At 33.7% G+C, this 21,106-nt stretch overlaps 1 long non-coding RNA gene across 1 annotated transcript; it reads left to right on the top strand.

Annotated features, from left to right (window-relative positions):
• The first annotated feature begins 200 nt into the window (after positions 1 to 200).
• LOC129146691 (uncharacterized) lies at positions 201 to 13,631 on the top strand. The gene is made up of 3 exons (XR_008553724.1): positions 201 to 239; positions 6,129 to 6,252; positions 13,620 to 13,631. It is a non-coding gene; the product is annotated as an uncharacterized LOC129146691 (long non-coding RNA).
• The last annotated feature ends 7,475 nt before the right edge of the window (positions 13,632 to 21,106 follow it).

Raw genomic sequence — 21,106 nt, forward strand, 5'->3', positions numbered from 1 at the left:
AGGCAGCAGAGAGAGAGAGAAGGGGAGAAAGAAGCCCAGAGTGAAGACTTGCTGGGGGCATGGAGGCCTCTTGGCTTCCTGGCCCCCTGGCACTCCTGCCTGCCATGTACCTGGTTGCTGCACTACCTATAATAGCCCAATATAAGCCTGAGAAAGCCACCAAGGGCACCAGGACTCTCCTTTACCTGGTCTGCTCCAATCATAGACATCCTGCTCAGTACCCTTCATGGCACTACAGGGTAAGTTCCCAAATCTCAGGGTAATATAAAAGTTTCAAAGTTATCTTTGAAAAAATTTGGCTTTTATTTTTCTCTTTCAAAAGCATCTTTCAAAGTAAAAATCTTAAAGCTAAGTTAAGATAATGTAACCAAATAATTTCATGAAAATGAAGAAAATTTAAAAATACCAATAAAAAGTTCAAATTTAATTTTTGTATCAAATGTTATTCAGATAAGGGATTTAAAAACATTGACGGTTGATGTTTTTGTCTTTGTGATGACTTCTCTTTGGACATTAAACTCTACTTCCCATGGCTTGCTTCTTACATGAAGGGTAGACGATAACAATATTGAAATATTTAATCCCAAGAAATATCTTTCTATTTAAAAGATATTGTTCACTTGTCAACTATGTAATGCATGTCTATTAGATACATTGCACATGGTGGGCAAAATTAGGCAAATAAACTATAAGATTCCTGCATCGAACCCATCTAATTCAGTACCTACATTGGTGTAGACAACTTTTTAGGTATTTGGGGGTACAACAGCAAGCAAACAAACAGTATCCTGCCCTCGAGAATTCTAGTGCAGGCTGTATTATGATCCCTGTGAATTCAAAGTTTTCAGGAAAACTCAGAGGGAAACATATATGCAAAGATACCCCAAATAAGCAGCTTTACCCTCCCAGATGCCCCCCATGTACATTTGGGAAAAAGGCTTAATCAGTTGAAATTATCTATTTAATTTCTATTTCCCTCATTAAAATAGTAATTTTCAGACTTAAAAAGAAAAGTCCATAGAAACCTGTATATTCATGCTTGCAAGTTCTCCATATAATATAGATGATAGCAAAACTGTTTGATTGAATTGAGGAAAAAGAGCCTTATGTCACCGTCACCCGTCACCCTGGTCAACTACAAGGATCCTTAGATCCCTCATAGATCCCCTGGGGTACAGATTTAAAAATCACCACTGAAAATTCTGTAGGCACAGAATAAAGCTCACTGTAGATAGCAAAGTACCTCTGAACTCAAATTCTTGTTAAATCAATAATTGACATGAGAAAAAGAGCTTATTAAGTTTGGAAGGTATAGAAGATTTTATAAAAGATGTGAGACTCAGGCTGTGATTTAGATAAGTTGGTTTTAGTCTGATGGAAAGAAACAAAGTGAGTTTGTTTTGAAAAACAGAATGAGTTGCGAAATGGGTAGTGAAGTTCAAGTTGTATGGAGGGGGGCTAACACAGGTCACTGGGGGGAAGAGGTGAGACCACGTTGGAAAATAGTATGTATGTGCACTATATGTAATGAGCCATGAAGAACTGGTAGTAGAAAGAAGGAAATGGAATTACCCAGAGATTAAACAACTCCCCTAAGGTTGATATCCAAATCTGTGCTCTCCCATTGTGACAATTTAAATGCACTTTATAAAATGTAAAGCACTTTACTTAAGAATCTAAAGTCATTTTACAATTCTGTGCATTTTAAAATTAGACCATTTCAGTTGGGAAGCACTGAGCTATGATCAAGCTCTCTTCTACCTAAAAGATTTATGATTTTAAGCTTAGAGTCAGGCAATGATTGTACATATATTTATTCCTAGTTAAATTAAAAATGAAGGTTCATGCGATTGTTCTTTTTTGACAGGTCATATTCAAATAATCAAACTTAATTTATCCTTTAAAAATAGAATTGCATTAACAACGTTCGATAGCACTTCCATTCTATTTGTGAAGCCATAACTCATGAGGAAAATGGACTTCGAGAAGCACTTAGGAAGGAATAGTACAGCAATATAAATCGTATACATGTCCTCCTAGGAAAGCAGTTATGTTTAAATCTCTTACAAATCATGGTTTATAGTGGTTGTTTTAGAACGAGAAATGAGTATATTACTGTACATATATTTTTATGGCTTCATAAAGCTAAGCACTGCTTAAATGTATAAAGGGGTCGTTATGTCATCTAAATGACTTTCCTTCCCCTAGAGTAGGTTTTAAATATTTGAGCTCAGCAAACACTTGCTAGCTTATCTTTTTCCTGAATTTAGAGAAGTAATTCTGAGATACTGCACAGTCTTTAATCAATAATAATTAAAATAAGACATTTCTATTTACTTAGAACACCAGAAATGTGAGCTTCAGATAATTTAAAAAATGAAAACTTAATGTTTGCTAACCTGAGAAGTTTCCCAAGTAGGAGTGAGAAACTGCCCACCTATTAATGAATTCAACCAATCTGCTTTTTACCAATTCTTCTCCTCTTCAAATTTTTCTATAACCCATTTAAAAGATATAATCTACCAAGTGAGGAACTAAATGATCATAATCTAGAAAGGCTTATATTGACTCTTCTTCTAAATAATTCAATGTATTTACTCAGAATTTCTGAGTCCTAATTCATATCTAATGAACTCAACAAATATTTGTTAGATCAGCTACTACATGCTAGACATTGTTCTAGTTGTACAGATGGTAAAAATGAAATGTGTCTTAGATCATTTCAAAGAGTTTTGGTTCAAGACAGGAAACATGAAATATGTAAATAGCTAGCTAAGTCGAAGAGAGGTGTAAAGAGACTACTCCAGATAAGCCAAAAAGTAAGGCAATTAGGGAAGTATTAGTAAAGGTGACCCTGGAAGGGCACCATCATATTGGATTAGGGCCCACCCTCAAAATTTCATTTTGAACCTAATTACCTCTTTAAAGACCTTATTTTCAAATATGGCTTCCTTATGAGATATTAACATATGAATTTGAATTGGCAACACAATTCAACCCACTGCAGTTTTAAAGCTAAAAGTCTTAGCAGAACACAGAAGGACTCTTCATGATATTAAATTTAGCAATGATTTGATAGATATGATACTTAAAGCCCAGGAAAATGGAAAAATGGAAAAATTGGACTACATTAAAATTACAAATTTCAACACATCAAAGGGCAAAATTAACAGAGTGAAAATTCTACTCACAGAATAGCAGAAAAGACACAAATCTGAAAAAGGGTTAGTATACAAAATATATCAAGAACACTTATAATTCAACAACAAAACAACCTGATGGAAAAATGGGCAAAGGATTTGAATGGACATTTCTCCAAAAAAGATATATGAATGTCCAGTAAACATAGGAAAAGATGTTTAACATTAACCGTTAGGGAAATTTAAATCAAAACTCCAGTGAGCTATTGCTTTCTACCCACTAGGACCTTTATTGCGGAAAACACAGAAAGCAAAAAATTAACTCAAAATGCATTGAAGACTTCAGTGTAAGACTGGAAATTACAAAATTTCTAGAAGAAAACATAGGAAAAAACTCCTTGGTATGGATCTTGGCAACAATTTATCGAATATGATACCTAAAGCATAAGCAACAAATTAAAACTACATCAATCTGAAAATGTTCTGCACAGTGAAAAAAACAATCAGTAAAATAAAAACCAATCTATAGAATTAAAAAAAGTGGCAAATATTTGCATATATCTGATAAGGGGTTAATATGCAAAATAAATAAATGACTCATATTGCTCAATAGTGAAAACCAAATGATCTATTTAAAACATGGGCAAAAACCTTTAGTAGATGTTTTCCCCAAAGAACATAAAGTCATGGCCAACAGGATTAAGGAAAGGTGCTTAACACCAGTAAACATCAAGAAATGCAAATTGAAATCATAATGTGCTGTTTACATTTACTTAAGATGGTTATTATAAAAATATAAGGGAAAGCAAATACCAGCAAGCATGTAGAGAAAAGGGATCTCTTGTGCACTGTTATTGGCATTATATCTCTAACAGTCACTATTAGAAAACATAAGGCGTTTCTTTAAAAAATTAAAATTAGGACTATCATGTGACCCTATTCCACTTCTAGTACTTACCTGAAGGAAATTAAAACACTGTATCACAGAAATATATGCACTCCCATGTTCACTGCAACATTATTTACAATAGCCAAGAAAACACACACATAAACACACACACACACAACAGGAACAGGAACATTATTCAGTCATAAAAAAGGAGGAAATCCTGCTATTTAATAACATGGATGGCACATTAGGACAGTATATTATTATGCTAGTGAAGTGAGTCAGACAGTGGTCTCACTTATATGTGGAATCTAAAAAACTCATGGAACAGAGGTCATAATTTTGTAGTTAACAGAGGGAAGTTAATGAGAGAGGAGAAATTGGAAGGTGATCAAAACACAAACTTTCAGTTGCAAAATAAATTAGTGGTGATGTACCACTAGTGATGTAATGCGCAACATGATGATGGACACAGTGCTGCTGTATGGTATATATGAAGGGTGAAGAGAGTAGATCCTAAGATTTCTCATCACCAAAATTCTCCAATTTTTGTTCGTAAGTATGTGGAGAAATTGGAACATTTGTGAACATTGATGGTGAAGTAAATGGTGCAAACACTATAGAAATTGCTATGGTAGTTCTCTACAATATTTAACTTTGCATTATAAGATGGCTCAGCAATTCTACATTTGAGCATATATCCTACACTTAAAGGATTGAAAACAGGACTCAAACAGATATTTATATAATCTTGTCCATAGAAGCATTATGCAATAGAAAAAAATAGAAGCAACTCAAGTGTCTATCAACAGGTAAATGGATTAAAAAGTGTTATATACAAAAATATAATATTATTCAGCTTTTAAAAAGAAGGAAATTCTGACACATATTACACTACAGATGAGCTCTGAGGATCTCATGTTAAGTGAAATAAGCCAATTATAAAATTAGCCAGCTAGTTACCTTATATGAGGTACATCAACTAGTCAAATTCATAATACAGAAAATAGAGTGATGATTGCTGGGTTTGGGTGCAAGAGAAAAGTAGAATTACTGTTTAATAGGTAGAGTGCGTTAGTTTTGCAAAATGAAAAAGTTCTGTGGCTGAGTGGTGCTGATGGTAGCATGATAATGTGAATATATTTAATGTCACTAAGTCATGCAAGTAAAATGGGTAAGGTGGTAAATTTTATGTTTTGTGTATTTTCTATCATTAAAATAAATCCAAATTATGTTAAACATTTCTTAAGTCATAGAGACCTTGTCACATTAAAGTACTTGGGAAATGTTACTTACTTCTCTTGTCCTTATAAACAATAACATGGATTTTGGTTTCTTCATTGGTTTGTATTACGACCCCCAATGCTGTCTCTCTCTCTCTCCTTTCTGAGCCTTACTTTTTCAGTAAGAACCTGAACTTTTAGGAGGAAGATCATGAAGATCCGTTCAGAATATCTAGCTCCCTGTCACCTCACTTCCTTATTCTGTATAGTTCTAAACTGAATGGTTGGTTAGAGGGCATTTATATATTAGAAAGCTATTTCTTGGTATTAATATATCTCCTTTTTAAAAATATCACAGCACATTTAATAACCCAAGTATGATAAGATAATAAGTGTTCCATTCTGTTGCTTGGATACACTGGCATTAATATTCTTGAAGCAATGAAAAATTGGAAGCAAGCTATTTTCCCTCATAATAAAAATTGCATAGAATTTCACTTTCTATTGTTTTAATGTAAAATATAGTCAGCATTCTTCATGTTATATATTAGAGTTAATATGTCTTGACCACACAGAATGAAGTCCATACTTAGTAAATAGATGGACATTTTGCCCAACACAAACTTGTCCTCATTTTTTACCTTTAAATTTTTTAAAGAACATCTTGAAGAATGTTAATATACGGTTAAAACAGTCTCTTCTTGTTAATCTTTGAGACACGAGATAACCAGTGTTAAACATTTATTTATGGCTGAACTCAAGTGTCTTATGCCGTAATTTGTATGTTTTCACTCCAAGCAGAAAATGCCATCAATGGGAGTCTTCTAACTTAATCAACTAACCTGTCACTTTTTATTTCAAATTGTGTCATTTCAGGATTGTCAAAGCACCTGTTGGGACATGGCACAATTTGAGATTGGGATGCATAAGTGTGGGGCATGCATGTGAGTCAACTGGAGACATTTTTATATTGGTTTGTACCCCCAAAAGAGATGGAAAGGTAAGTGCTGACTTTTCCTTATTTGATGAAAATGTCAGTGTTCTGAAGCTGATCCTCAGAAGAAGTTGAGCAAGTTAGCCCAGTGAAATGGGGACTACCATTTAAAAAGTGTCTGCTGAGTATCGAAGACTTTGTGTTAGAGCAAATTGGTGGAAAAAGGGAATTATACAATATTGGAAAAGCTTAATTTATTCACTTGTATCCATCTGAATTAGTTCTCATTATCATAGTTCAGTATTCTGAGAATGGCTTAGTACATTAAAACAACAAAAAAAGTAAAGACGAACAGATACGGTTGAAGATATAACTTAAAGACATCATTTTCAATGGTCACAAAACTTAGGAGTAGCTAGGAATAATCAAACAAGACATATCCAATAATTATTTTCAGGAAAGTATAAAGCTTTAATGAACAACTTGAGAGAAAACATGGGAAGGGTCAAATATCCACTATTCTAAAACAGAAAAGCATTACTATAAAGATGGCAACTTTCCTAACTGACCTGAAAAGCCTATTTCCCTTTAGAAATACTTTTGAAATTGAACAATATGATAATAAAATTCACATAGAACAAAAAGGGGCCAAGAATTGCCAAGTTTCACTTGAAGAAGAAAATGAGAGGAGGGCATATTATACCAGATATAAATGTTTAAATGAAAACTATAGTAATTAATATAATGTTGATACAGCACTGGACAAATTAATCAATAGAACTTAGAAAATGATTCAAGCATAAATGGAACATTGATATATGAAAGATATATGATAAAAGATAACTGAAAAACAAGGGACTCTTAAAAAATAGAGCTGACACTTGGTTAGCCATAATGGTGGGGTGGGAGAAGGGGAGGGGGAATAGTTTTCAACTGATGGTATGCAACATGACCAAAAATCAATCCTATATATATTAAGGTCAAAAGTAAAGCTTTAGAATTTTGGAAGAAATGATAGTATAAAAGGGGCCTCCCTGGTGGCGCAGCGGTTGAGCGCTTGGTTGTGAAGCTGCCCGCAGCCTCTGCAGCACAGGTTCGATCCCCCACCACCAGCGATGGTCCCTCATGATGAGCAGACCTCTCCTGCTGCCTGCTGCTCCCCTCAGCATTGTACTTCGTAAGTCTGTCTGTTCTGCTCCCCGCTATGGCTCTGGTGAATTCTCTCACCCTCCCGCACTTCTGACTGTATCCAGTGCTTATATAAATAAATAAATCTTTAAAAAAAAAAAAAAGAAATGATAGTATAAAAATCTTTCTGATCTTGCATAGGGCTAGTATTCTTTAGACAAGATGCAAAAATTTAAGCAGAAAAGGAAAAAAAAAAACCTGGTAAATTATTTGTTTTAAGTATATTTATCAAAGTTACTGTATTTCTTCTTTTAAGGTAGCGTTAGCTTATAACACTTTATATGGTTTAGGATAAATTATTTTAAATTAATATTAACATAGATATCTAAAGATACCTTAAAGTGAAATAAATAAGGTACAAACTAAAAAAGATGTAACATATATAACCCTGTGAAGATTAATATCAAATATGTATATCTAACAGGTGATTGGCAAAGATTATGATGCCTTAGAATAAGATTTGGATGGATATAAATCAATATGATCTCTTTTACATGGCCATTAGAAGTATAAGTTGATAAAGCTCTTCAGAAAACAACTTGACATTTTCTCTAAAGTTCAAAATTTGTAGAGCCCATAATTCAGTCATTGTACTTATAGTTTAATCCTAGGCATTTAGATACCTGTACAAGAATTTTATAACAGTAATCTTTACCACAGGAAAATAGTCAGTCTAGAAACAACCCATATGCTCTTGATGAGGGACTAAGTAAATGAATTGTGCTGTATTTACAATGGAATACTACATAGCAGTGAAAACCTAATGAAATCACAGCTAAATGCAACAGTAAGTAATAATTTTAGTACATTAAGTTCGAGTGGACAAAAAGGCAATCCCAGGAGACTAAACAGTACATATGAAACATGTACACTATATTCTTTAGGTCTGCATGCAAACAATAACTAATGTTTAAAATGTAAGAAAATGAAAACCACAAAACTCTCAAGAAAGTGGTAGATTCTGCCAGTAGGATGAGTGGATATTATGGATATAGGCTGGAATAGGAATACAAAAATCAATATATAAATTACAGGTAATGCTATAGTCCCTTGGTTGAGACAAAATATTGATTTTATTTTACCTGTGAATAAACACATACAAACATACATGTATATGTACATATACATGCTGCCAAAGGACTATTTATTTTAGTTCATTTATGGTTAATTCAGCTTTACATATCTGATTTCTATAGGAGTATAGAAAATATAATCTTATTTTTATGTCGTGATGATCTCACTGTCTTCACAGAAACCATTACTGGAGTGGAAATCAGTTAACTCCCAGGCAACTCTTGTTCTCAGTGTTTAGAAAGCCTTTCTGTTCTGCCCAAACCATGCAGGAAACCAGCAGCCCTTTGGAGACCTCCAATGTAATTTTGCTATTACTAACCTTCCTTACCTGTGTGGAAATAGAATTTTTCTAAATGGAAAGCAAGGTCTTCCTGAGTGCCAATGGGGATAAGTATCACTGACTAAAATTTTCTTTTTTGGGATTTTTTTTTCTTTTATAGCTACACTCTGCATTGGAACCTGTCAGTTACTAAATGTAACTTTTCCATTTTGCAGATGAGGAAGCTCAGTCACTAAAGTCAAAATCAGTGAAAATAGGTCAATTCGTATATCTGGTCATGCTTAAATCTTTGACTTCCCCCAACCAGTTTATGACTTTGGTGATCTGAAATAGTAGCAGTAACTGAAAAGTAAACTGAATTGTGGTTTTAATGAGTCATTCATGCCAATCACAACTGGTTTCCAGTCAAACTCAAATGGCATCTCAGGCCTCGTAGGAATGCATTAAAATGTTCCTTTTTCTGACAGCATGTATGCCCACTTTCCTGTACACTCACTTTCCACTGGGCACTTTCCAACCTCAGTGGGCTAGTATTTTAATAGCTACCTTCCTCAGCCAGGAAGCAGCTTAAGCTATAATTCATTCAGATTGGTAAAAATAGATCTTTCTGGGGACTACAATCATCAAGTCAATTGAGGAAAACAACTGAAAATCAACTGAGCACAGAAGGATGTAATAAGAACATAACAGCTAAAGAAGTAAAGCAAAGCATTTTATTGAATTTGGAGATCATTTGCTGTCTAACCTTTGCTGTATCTCTAATAACTTTAAAATAGAAGTAAAAGGATGATTTTTGCATTCATTTTAAGGTTATGATCATTATGGTCTTCTACTCAAACCCTGACATGTTATTTAAAAAATCAAAACCAGACATTAGTAGCACTGTGGAGATTAGATAAGATAGTACTATCTCAGAACACTTAGTTTGATGAGGAAGAGGTTGTTTTACACACATTCTTTCCTCCACCCATTCATTATCAAGTATCTTCTGTAGAGAGTACTGGGTGTTGATGTAAATCAATTTGAAACACAGTCTCCTTTTTTAAACAGTGTAAATCTAATGGGATTCCTTCCCCTATGCTAAAGATAAATCAATATTTCATCCTGTCAATACACTAAATTTTTGTAACATTTTTCAACATGATTGAAATTTAAATATCAAGCTATCATGACAAATAAATTTACGCATTCCTTTTTTTAGGATTTTGCCATATGCTTAAAATTATATCTATTAATCAAGCTGCCTTGTATTTCTGAGGATGAAATGAAATCTAGAATATCTTGTGAATCAATGTTGCTGAAGTATATTTTTAATATTTCACATTTATCCCACAGTATCTTATACTGTGAGTTCTCTTTAATTTCATTCAAATTTAATTGAAATTGAAACAGAGCTTTTGGAGGAGAAAGGCACTCAAGCAGAGCCCATTGTACATGTGATTCCAATCATTCTCAAAGACAATCACATTTTTGGAAGTGTGCTGTAGAATGCATATAAAATAAACAGGGATATTTCATTGTAAAAATAGTCATATTTGTCACTTTTCACTAATCTGTTTTCTTAAAACTTTAGAAATTCCTTGAAAGTTCATAAAAACCTTCTTGCTATTGAGGAATGTGCTGATAGTACCCTAAAGTAAAGAAAAATACAAAGTTTTCATGCAGATCAGAAGGTATGGGACGTTGATTTCTCACCACAGATTTGACTTCTTGTTGCTATTAATTTAAGACATCTTTAGACTATTCTTTAAAAAGGACAGTTAAAGCCCCATTAATACATACAGCGTATGAAAATAAGAACACAGGCCATGATATTAAAACAAGTGAAAGCCAAATTTGTTACAATGTAAAAGAATTTAAATAGAAAAAAAAAAGAAATATCTAAATCAAGAAGCTTAAGGAATTGGACTTTAGCAATACCTACCCGGTTTCTCATCTTCCTTTCTTTATATTTATCCTGATATGTTACACTCCTGTTGTGAATTCACCAAGAGTTTTATGTAATGAAAGAAATGAAGGAGCATATAAAAACAAACAAATCGAGCCCCAGAAAAAACAATTTAAAAACCCTAGGAGGAAATGAAATACATACAGAAAATCTGGAATTTATTGAATGCATAGATATAGAGCATTTTGTGTTCAAAATACCTTATTTACTGCCACATGGGCATCTGAACATGATGATCTAAAAATCTTCATCTTTCCAGTTTAAAATTCTTATGAAAAATATGAAACATGTAGATATAAACCCCAATGGATGCTGAGTTGATCATAAAATCTCTTAAAACTCAAATAAATATTAGGTTCACCAACAACTTCCTCAACAACTTTTTTCTTCCTCTTTCCAGTGCTTAACACAATCTGTACTTATTTTATCACTTGTGTATCTTTTTAAAATATCTATTATTCCCAGTAGGCTGTAAGTTCTATGAGATTTGAAATCATCAGTATTTGGTTGGCCCTTATTATCTCAGCATCTAACATAAAATCCAGCATACAGAGGCACTCAATAGATGTTTTGATTTTATGACCAAATAATCAGGCAATTACTTGGAGAAAGATGATAGCACATTTATTTGAAGAAATACTATGTAATAATAATAAAAAAAATCCTACTAATGATGAGTATAATCATGTTTAAAATATTTAAATCATACCATTCATGAAAAAAAATGAAATAATGATGCAAAATTATATATAAAAATGACCTCCAGATGTAAATACAGATTTTTAAGAAAGAGGAAATATATAAATATATAAAGTGTTTCCCAAATGTTTGCTTTGGAAAATATGAATTGATTTTATTCTTTTCTGTTACATTGTTTTTTAATTTTTTAAAATATTTTTAAATTGTCTAAAATAATTGGGTTTTCCATTTCAAATAATGAATCACAAAATGATGCATTAAGTGTTGTTGACAGTAGGTTCAACACAGAGTTCTGGGGAGGTCTTAATGAGATTTTGAAAGTAATAAAATAAATTACAACTAAAAAGATTATGCTCAGGATGGCAACTCTACCCATCTGGGAAAATGCATGGGCTAGTTCAAAATCTTCAAATATTAGAGGTTAAAATTCTTTTCAAAAAAGCTTTATTTTTAAATAATCTTAAAAAAAACTATTTAAGCATCAAGTCACTTTATTTAATACAATTTAACAGATAAGGAAAAGTAGACTCAATTCTTTAAGTCTAATGGGTAGTACCTGGTCCATATTATTTAGTAAACTTTAACCCAAAGGAAACTTGAGCTTGACAAATAGGTCAAATACTGATTTGGATTGAGTTGATAGCCAAGTTTGAATTTTTCATTTAAATCATAATGAAGGCATGCTACTAGTAGTGAAAGATGGTTCAAATAACAGATTACCGTCTTTTATTCTTATACTCAACTTCTTGTTTTGCTGAAAAGATACTGGAATATATTTTGATTATAACTATTCTTAACCCCTCAAAATAGTATATGCACTAAAATTCTCCGAAATTTAATAAAGCTTGCTAAGTATAAGTGTCAAGAACAACTAATTCCTGAATTTCTTTCCTTTAACATTATTATAAAAGTTTTCAAATAATTGCAAAGTTAAAATAAGTTTACAGTGAACACCTATATGTCTACATTTATATTTGCTATTAATAATTTACTTGGCTGATTAGCTATCTATTTAAACATCCTAAAATTCATTATCTTAATTTTTTGGCATGTATTTTAAAACATGGCACACTTATTTTTATATATTTCAGCCTATATTTTATTCAGGATTGAATATTTGTCTCATTTTCTCTCTGTAAAACTCAAATACAACATTTGTTATAACAATTTTAGGTTCATGTTTGTTCAGTTGTAACAAATGAATATATTTGTACAATCAATATCTGCATTAAAATCTAGAATATTAACATCAACCTCAAGTTCCTTCCCAGTTAATCTTTACCTACATCTTCTGAGGGAAACATTGTTTAATTTCTTTAAACTACAGATTATTTTTGACTGTTGTAGCATTTATAACTCATGAGGTATGTATGTACTCTTTTAGATAATTCACTCAGCATAATGAGTTTGAGATTCATCCATATTTTTATGTATCAGGATCTGTCCTGTTTTCTTATTAAACTCATCCCATTGTATGTATACACCATAGTTCATTTATTTTCCTGTTACTATATTCTAGCCTATTTCCAGAAGATAGAAACTATGAATAAAGTTGATATTGGAGTTGGCTCACTGGAGCTGGTGATTGCAATGATGACATTTAATAATAGATTCAATGCCAGTGGTTTGATTTTTAAGCAAAAGGCATGAAGTCCATGCATTCAAGAATGGCTACAAGGAGGGGCTATGTGGAGAGGTGTAGATTTTCATAAGAAAACGTCATTGTCTGACATGTCCAGAAGAGAGATTATAGATTAGGTAATAGTTTTTCTAAATCTATAAACATAAGCCCTGCCAGACCCCATTTATTGTTCCCTGGGAAGACTTTGCCAGAAAGAACAATGTGGGACAACAACAACAAGATTGTGTAGTTGAATGAGATGGCAGAACAGTGATCTTGGGTCAAAGAACATTCAACGCTACCTTCAGAGCTACGCTGCTATAGATGGGAGTGTTCTCTAAGACGTCATCCCAAGAACAAGGCGTTTCCTGTCATTGGAACACACACAACTCCTGGCTTTGGACAGATCTTTTATCAAGTAATTACCAGAAAAGCCCAAAGAGGCTTGGCCACTTAGCTGTGCAGGACCTTTGGGACCCTTTTGATCTTTTGGCATGCCAAAGGGTAATTCACACAAAGATAAAAAGCATTCACAGCACTAAAAGGCTATTCTTAATAGATTAAAGCTTCATGGCTGGTTCAATGACAAAGGTCTTTCAATATAGATTTTCTTTCTCCTCTAGAGCAAATATGCAATCATCCTGTGTAAATAAGAAGAGAAAATTGCACCAGTAGAAAGGAAACCAGAGTATTATGGTTTGAAGTCAAAGGAAACAGAAAGAGGTGAAATGAATGTCCAAGATTGAAGGAGGAGAACAGATGTTTTGTTAAATTTAATTTCTTATCTCCAATATTACCTTATAAATTTTAAAAACACTAGGTGTGTTTCCATAGGTTATTGTTTCGTAGGTGGCCCAGGTGTTATTTACTCTTTAGAACACACTCCTTCCAACTTGACTTCCTTCTATTAGTCATTGACAAGGTTGTCACCAAAACCAAAATTTAAATTTCTCTCATCTTTCAGGGGAAATGTGAGGCAATGGAAGAAGTTATTAGTTGGGATCCAGTACAGGCCTAAAGAATAGTCACAACCTTAAGAATTTACACTATAATTGAGATAGAATCAATATTAGTGAAATCCTAAGAAGTATTAAGAAACCAAATAAGAACAAGTGAAAAGTAATAAGCTGGACAGAGGAAGTGGATATCTACATAAACATGGGAAAGAAGAAATCATGGTAGAAAGGGGAGGAGGTTAAGAGGATAACAGTCTTTGGCTATACTATTTCCTGCTGTCCCCATGTACTCTGGAGATTAAAATGTTAAAACAGGTGCAAAATATTCATTTGTAGAGATTATCAGGTCGCTTATTAACTGGATGTTCAGTTTACTCTCAGTGCTATAGCTCTCAACAGAATTACAGCCTTTGAATAATAAACAATGCATATTTCTGAAGGACACTGACACCTCAGTGTATATTATAATCTTGATATTTGTTGTCAAATGAATGTCTGAAATTTTTTTAGATGTAGAGTAACTACCTTTGATAAAGGACTGGTTCCCCCCCCCCCATTAAGGGACTTTCTATTAAGAAATTCACAGATTGGGCCTCCCCTGGTGGCGCAGGTGGTTGAGCACAGCACTATGAAGCTGTCCACAGCCTCTGCAGCATGGGTTTGATCCTGGCCGGCCAGCAAGGGTCCCAGATGGCGTGGCAGACCTCTCCTGTCTTGCCCGCTGCTCCCCTCAGCAGTGTATTTTGTCAGTCTGCCTGTTCTGTTCCCCGCTCTGTCTTTGGTCAATCCTCTCACTCCCCCACGCATCTGGCCTGTACCCTGGTTTTTGTATGTATAAATAAATAAATCTTTAAAAAAAATTTCACATATTTAAGAATTATGTTTGCTTTCACCTGAAATGTGTCAATGAATATCTTGAAATTTTTCTTTTGAGCTTTCTAGCCTATTTTAATCTGAAGTAGTTTTCTTATATACTATGGAAAGGGTGAAGAAATGGAGGGGGAAGGGAAAGAAAAACTGAACAACTCTTTTATGACAAATCTGAGTTCTTCAAATGTATTGCTATTGTTGAGCATATTCCAATGAGTCATTAAATGTCATAAGTATGGATATTTACAAAATATTTAAAAATTTTAACCATCCCTTTAGCTTTTATATCTTCTAGGTATTTCTTGTTTAAGCAGTTGTTAAAAATTTAAGAAAAGATATCTACTACCTTTCAGAAGTTCTTTTTAAATTTTTGACAACATTAGTAGATGAGCAGAAAAGAACGCATGAAACACGATATTGAAAAAGACAATATTACAAGTCTTGAGAAGCCTAATTTGCGAGATAAATCCCATTTATGTTCATCTTTCTTTCTCTGTCTTCTTTCCCTGCTAAGTCCACATTCTGCCTCTAAATCCTTGTTTAACACCAGGACCTTAATTAAGCTGATTGGATTTCACCAATCTGAAAAAGAGGTGTTTTTTTTTTTTTCCATTTCCTTTTAGAGTTAGTATTTTATTGTTGATAGTCACCTAAATTATTATGGAATCTGCCCATGAAGTCAAAGTATTAAACACTGTGAGATGGGGTAATAGTTGTAGAACAACTTGATGCATACGAAAAATAAAAAGAAATTGATAACAGTATTTTTGTATTTTTTGTTCTAATGATAAAAATAAAAGGTCAAAATTCTGTTCTTAATCTGTTCAGATTTTTTCATAATTTAAAAATTTTTAACACAGCAAATAAAATGAGATCTTATTAGATTATTTAAACAATGAATTTTCCTTCTCTATAGTTCCCTGAAGTTAACTGATCTTGACTTATATGGAAAAAAGAAAGCATGACCTGTTGGCATATTCCCACAGTTACTTTTTTAAAGACAAAATTGTTATCTTTTATATCTGAGTGTCTCTTAATCTTAATGACCCATAGAGACAAAGATTCACTGGATTGAATGTCTCTCACTTTCAGAAGAGTCTTGCTGAAATCATCTTCGGGATTTATATTATTTCTTGTCGCCAGTATAAGAAAGTGTTTTACATAACCTAGTACCAGATTTCAAGAGTCTAGGATTTAAGTGGAAGGATCATGTACCTGATTCAACATTCAGCTGTATTTTATTCAGGTTTTATGGCATACACTATCATGTTACTTAAAATATGTTATAAAGAATGAGGGTCTTTTTCCCTTAGTCCTGGAAGTCCTACTGGAAGATGGGCCCGTGTTACCCTCTCATTGAAAATTCCTTGAACAAAGAAAAAAATCACTTATCCAAGGCTACACTTCCTTCCTGTATGCAGTGGCTCATCAATGAAGAGGTATAAATTGTTAGTCCCCCTTTCCCCCCAATTCTCATAATGTTCCTGAAATGTCATTCTCTGTGGAGAGCTCACCAAATAGCTCCAACAACTCACTTTGTGCCAATCCATTTACATTTACAATGCCCATTGATATCTGGGTATTGTTACTGCCATTTTGTCTTTAGTTTTCTGGTTCTATATATTTCCTTATTTAATACTTTTGTGAATTTCCTCAATTTGATTTACATAGGAGTGCTCTTTCAGCATTTCTTGTAAGGCAGGTCTAGAGTTTACTATCTCCTTCAGCTTTTGTTTGTCTGGGAAGTCTTTTACCTCTCCCTTGAATCTGAAAGAGAGCCTCACAGGATATGGTATTCGTCACTGGCAGTTTTTTACCTTTGAGTTCTTTGGATACACCATTCTCCTTTTGCCCATATAGTTTTGTCTGCAGTTGCTTCTTCCGAGGCATGTCACATCTGCTCCCTTAGGCAGGATCTGCTTCACTGCTTGTCAGGACCTACTGCATCTGGGCAGCTTCTAGGACCTGTCTTGGGACACCCTGAATTCTGCTGAAGGCTATAAATGGTTGAGCAGCTCCCAGGACCCCTCGTGGAGCTTAACGCATTCTGCACAGACCCTGCCATAGTTGGGCTGCATCCAGGGCTCGTCCTGAGGCTCCCCATTGGTGGGGCTGCGTCCAAGCCCCATCGTTAAGGTCCTGGTTAGACAGCTTCTAACTCCTACCACAAGGCTTGTTGAGGTTTGCTGAGGGTTACCATGTAAAATCCTTGCCAATTACTGCTGGGCTGTAGGGGCTCACCTAGCCAACCTGGGTAGCACACTGCTTAGCCTGGCCCACTGCTTGCTGGGCCTGCACTCCTGCAGATGTTACTCACAGTGTGTGCTGAAATCATCGGTTTTACCTTCAGGAGTTATTGGCTTTGTTCTGCTCAATCTATTGATAGCTGCTGAGAATGTAGCGAACATGAACCCAGCATCTTCATGCTGCCACCATCTTACCATTCCTCTCATGTTATTTTAAACTCCTGTCCCCTGCTCACAAGGAGAAGAAAAAAATCAAAATATAAAACAAGGTGATTCTTCATAACCCTACAACTGTAGCAAATGTTTCCTTATCTGTTATCTATTTCACCTTGTTTTTGTAACAGGACACTGAGTTTCTCAACTCAGTGATTTGTTGGAACTGATTGTGCGTTCATCGCCATGAGCAGATCTGATCATGTCAAATGTCTTCTTGACAAAGATACAAAAGATAGCTGATTCAAGGATACAAAGCTGGCGTTATGCCAATTAGGGTTATTGACACAATTTCTGTCTTTGGCTGAGAGATCAAGGAAATAGGCTTTTGCTCTCTTAAGATTTTGAAAGGAGGATGTGCGAACCCTATGAAGGCCTTGCCTGAGAATAAAACCAGCACCAAGACAGTGAAGTTGAAAATAAGGATCACCCATTTGAACTTGGGATAAAGCTTCAGGTAAATCTATTCTTGAAATGCTCATGTTCTTCAGTCAATAATATTTTTGGAGTTCAGAAAAATACTGAAGTGTATGCTGGCACTGAAATGTATGCTTAAGAAGAAATTGGTAAGCAGATACATGAAAAGGTGCCTCGGGGAAATGCAAATGAAAACCACAATGATTTATCACATTGCATCTCTGAGAATGGCTATTGTCAAAAGTTAAAATATAACAAGTACTAGTGAGGATGTGCAGGAAAGGAAACCCTTGTGTACTGCTGTTGGGAATGTAAGTTGATGCATCCACAGTGGAAAGCAGTTTCATATTCCAATGTTAATTTAGAAAATTAAAAGTAGAACTAACATGTTATCCAGCAATTCCACTTCTGAGAATTCCAAAACAAAACAAACCAAAACTCTAACTTGAAAAGGTAGATCTAGCATCCCTGCAACATTATTAGCAATAGCCAATATATGGAAACAACCTAAGTGTCTATCAATGGATGAATGGATAAAGAAGTTGTGGTGTATATCTATGTGCTTGTGTGTATGGTGTAATAAAAGTTACGCACTTTTCACCCTTGACACACTCTTTCGCAGACTTAATGTAACCTGTGTATCCGCTTACTTTTAAGTATCACACTGGGATTACTCAAATTTGTACATCCTTATGTGGACAGATCTTTAAAAAATGATTAAAATGGCAAATATCATGGTTCATATGCATTGCCACAATAAATAAAAGGAAAAAACTCAGATAAAATTAAATATGATAATATTGTTATTCCAGATAAAATAATTATTTAAGCATTTGATGAAGTCTTAAAAAAAACTACAATAAAGATACTGATAAAAATGTCAGATAGCAATACTTTTGGCTACTGAATGATGTTAGTGAATGAATGCTAATATCTAGAATCATTTCCACATTGATTGCAAGAGGAGGGGAGGTAGAGATAGAAGTCTTTCTTTGTGAGATCTTCAATTTTAATAAGAAAGGGAAGGTGTCCCTAAATTTTAACATGATATACTTTTTTCTCCAAGACTGATGTAAATGCTGACTTTTAAACTAATAACCAGCCAAAGGGAATGCAATTATTTCAACTGGCTTAAATCAATCATGATTTGCAATATGGAGATGATTAGATTCCTAGCTTTCTCCTCCTGCCTGCCCACCCTCTCCCATATAAGCAATGGGAAAATGATTCTTGGGTATTTAATAATGTGCATGAAACATTTATGAAGATGTAAAATGAACCCCAAATGTAATGGAATAGGAAAAAAAAAAACAGTGAGCAAAGACATTGATAAATTATATTGGTAAACCTGATTTTTGTTATTAAAAATCTGCTTTGTAGTGTTTGTTTCCAAGAAGATAAATAAATGAATAACTGAATTACTTCATAATAGAATAACAAAGAGTTTATGGATTAATAGTTAAACTGTGATGGGTTCTTTATGTGTTCAGAAGACAAAAATATTAAAAGATTTGGTTAGAAACATTTGTAATAAATATGTCGTCTAAAATATTGAGATTGGAATCTACTGATTGTAAATGGTCAAAGGAAAACAAAGACTATTTAGAAAATCTTATCGTTTCAAAGTAGTCATAACAGCAGAAAAATACAAAGAAAAAAATAAAACAGAAAGACTAAAAGGAAATTTAGCTATTAAAAGGCAGAGATTATTTGGATAAATATAAAAATCCAGTTACAGTTGTCTGTGAGAAAAAGTTGAAAAGAATAAACCGACACTTATTTTTAACTCTCAAACCAAGAAATTGTTACCAATAGAGCTGAAATCTTCTTATGAACCTCACTCTGCTGGCTCACTGCTGCCAATCTCCCCCAGAGCTGTTTCAGCACTCTTGAAATATTTGTTCAACCTCCCTATTAATTTCTACGGACTTCTATTCATTTGGATGCGTTTTCATATCTTTAAACTTCATATGAATGGAACCCAATATCTAGTCTTTTGCCTCACTTTGCTTTTTTAACATTATGTTTATATTTATCCATGTGGATTCTTTCATTGCTGTTGAATAGTTAATAGTACCTATTGTTTGAATAAATTTATAACAACAAATTATACAAATTCTTTGTACAAATTTTGCTATAAATTTTTTGTACAAATACACTTGTCCATATATAGAAGTCCTTTAAAATATTCCAAGAGTACAATTGCTGGGTTATGTGACATTTTTATATACTTGACTTTTACTTTCATAAATTTGTCTTCCAATGTAGATGTCACAGGTTATATTTCCAGCCCCAGAAATGAGAATAACCATTAATTTACATTCCATTTAATCTGGGATTAAAAGACTACTTACTTGTTTTTTGGGGATAGTTTCACAGCAATCATATTGCTGTGAAATCGTTTCTAATTGTGACTCTAACTTGCATTTTCCTACATTTTATGCTGTTGGTTTGGCATTTGATTTTCTTACCTCATGAATTTTGTCCACATTCTTTTTTTAAAAAACATTTTAAAAGGACAAGGTTATTAGGGAAAGGAGACAGAAAAAGAGAGATGTCTGCATAGTCACGGGTTGGCAGGAGAGCTGCTGTTCACTTCCTTTTTTAGTGTGTGATTTATTCCCCCCAAGTAGTAAGAGTTCACTATATATTCTACATAATAATTCTTTGTAGAATATAGGCATTTCAAATAATTTCTCCCAGTTATCTTTTCATTTTCCTCATGAGGTCTTTTGAGGAATAAAATTTCTTTAACATTATTTTATCAAACTTTTATAGAATCTATATTCCTCCTTCAGTCTTAGAAATTCTTCCCTTTATCAAGATCATGAGACTATTTTGTCATATTTTCTCCCAAAAATATTCAAGATTTGGTATTTTACCTTTAAGTTCTTTAGTTTATTTAGAGCAGTGGCGGAGGGTGAGTCCTTATGTTAGCAGTTTTGTGAACACAAAAGCAAAACTTTTGGTAGTATTTGTGTGTGTGTGAATAGACACTTCCAGCATCCAACTGATCTGAGTCTAACATATTGTAGCTCTTAGCAATCTTCTCTCTCCTTTCTTTTCCTAGTCAGCTTCCTAGGGCAAGTTTGCTTCTGGAGTTCTTGGCTATTTCTATTTTCATTCTATCAGGGACCCTTTTCCTCTTCTTCAAAAATTTCCAGATCTTTTTCTGAACTTGCTAGAATGTGACCTATTTAGCAATTTTGTCCTCTAAATAAAGAGGAAAAAAAAAACTTATTAGTTTAACTTCTAGTTTATAGTAATGTGCTTTATAAGCCCTGCTGTTTTGTCCAGTCAATAAATTGCACTCCATTAAAAAAAAAATGGCTTTCTTACTTTATCTATCACATCCATAAATATTAATGTAGAAAATAATACCTGTTAACTTGTTGAGTTTCATCTTTT

This window comes from Talpa occidentalis, unplaced genomic scaffold (assembly GCF_014898055.3).
Source record: "Talpa occidentalis isolate TD23 unplaced genomic scaffold, MPIMG_talOcc4v2.1 talOcc4.4, whole genome shotgun sequence".
NCBI lineage: Eukaryota > Metazoa > Chordata > Mammalia > Eulipotyphla > Talpidae > Talpa > Talpa occidentalis.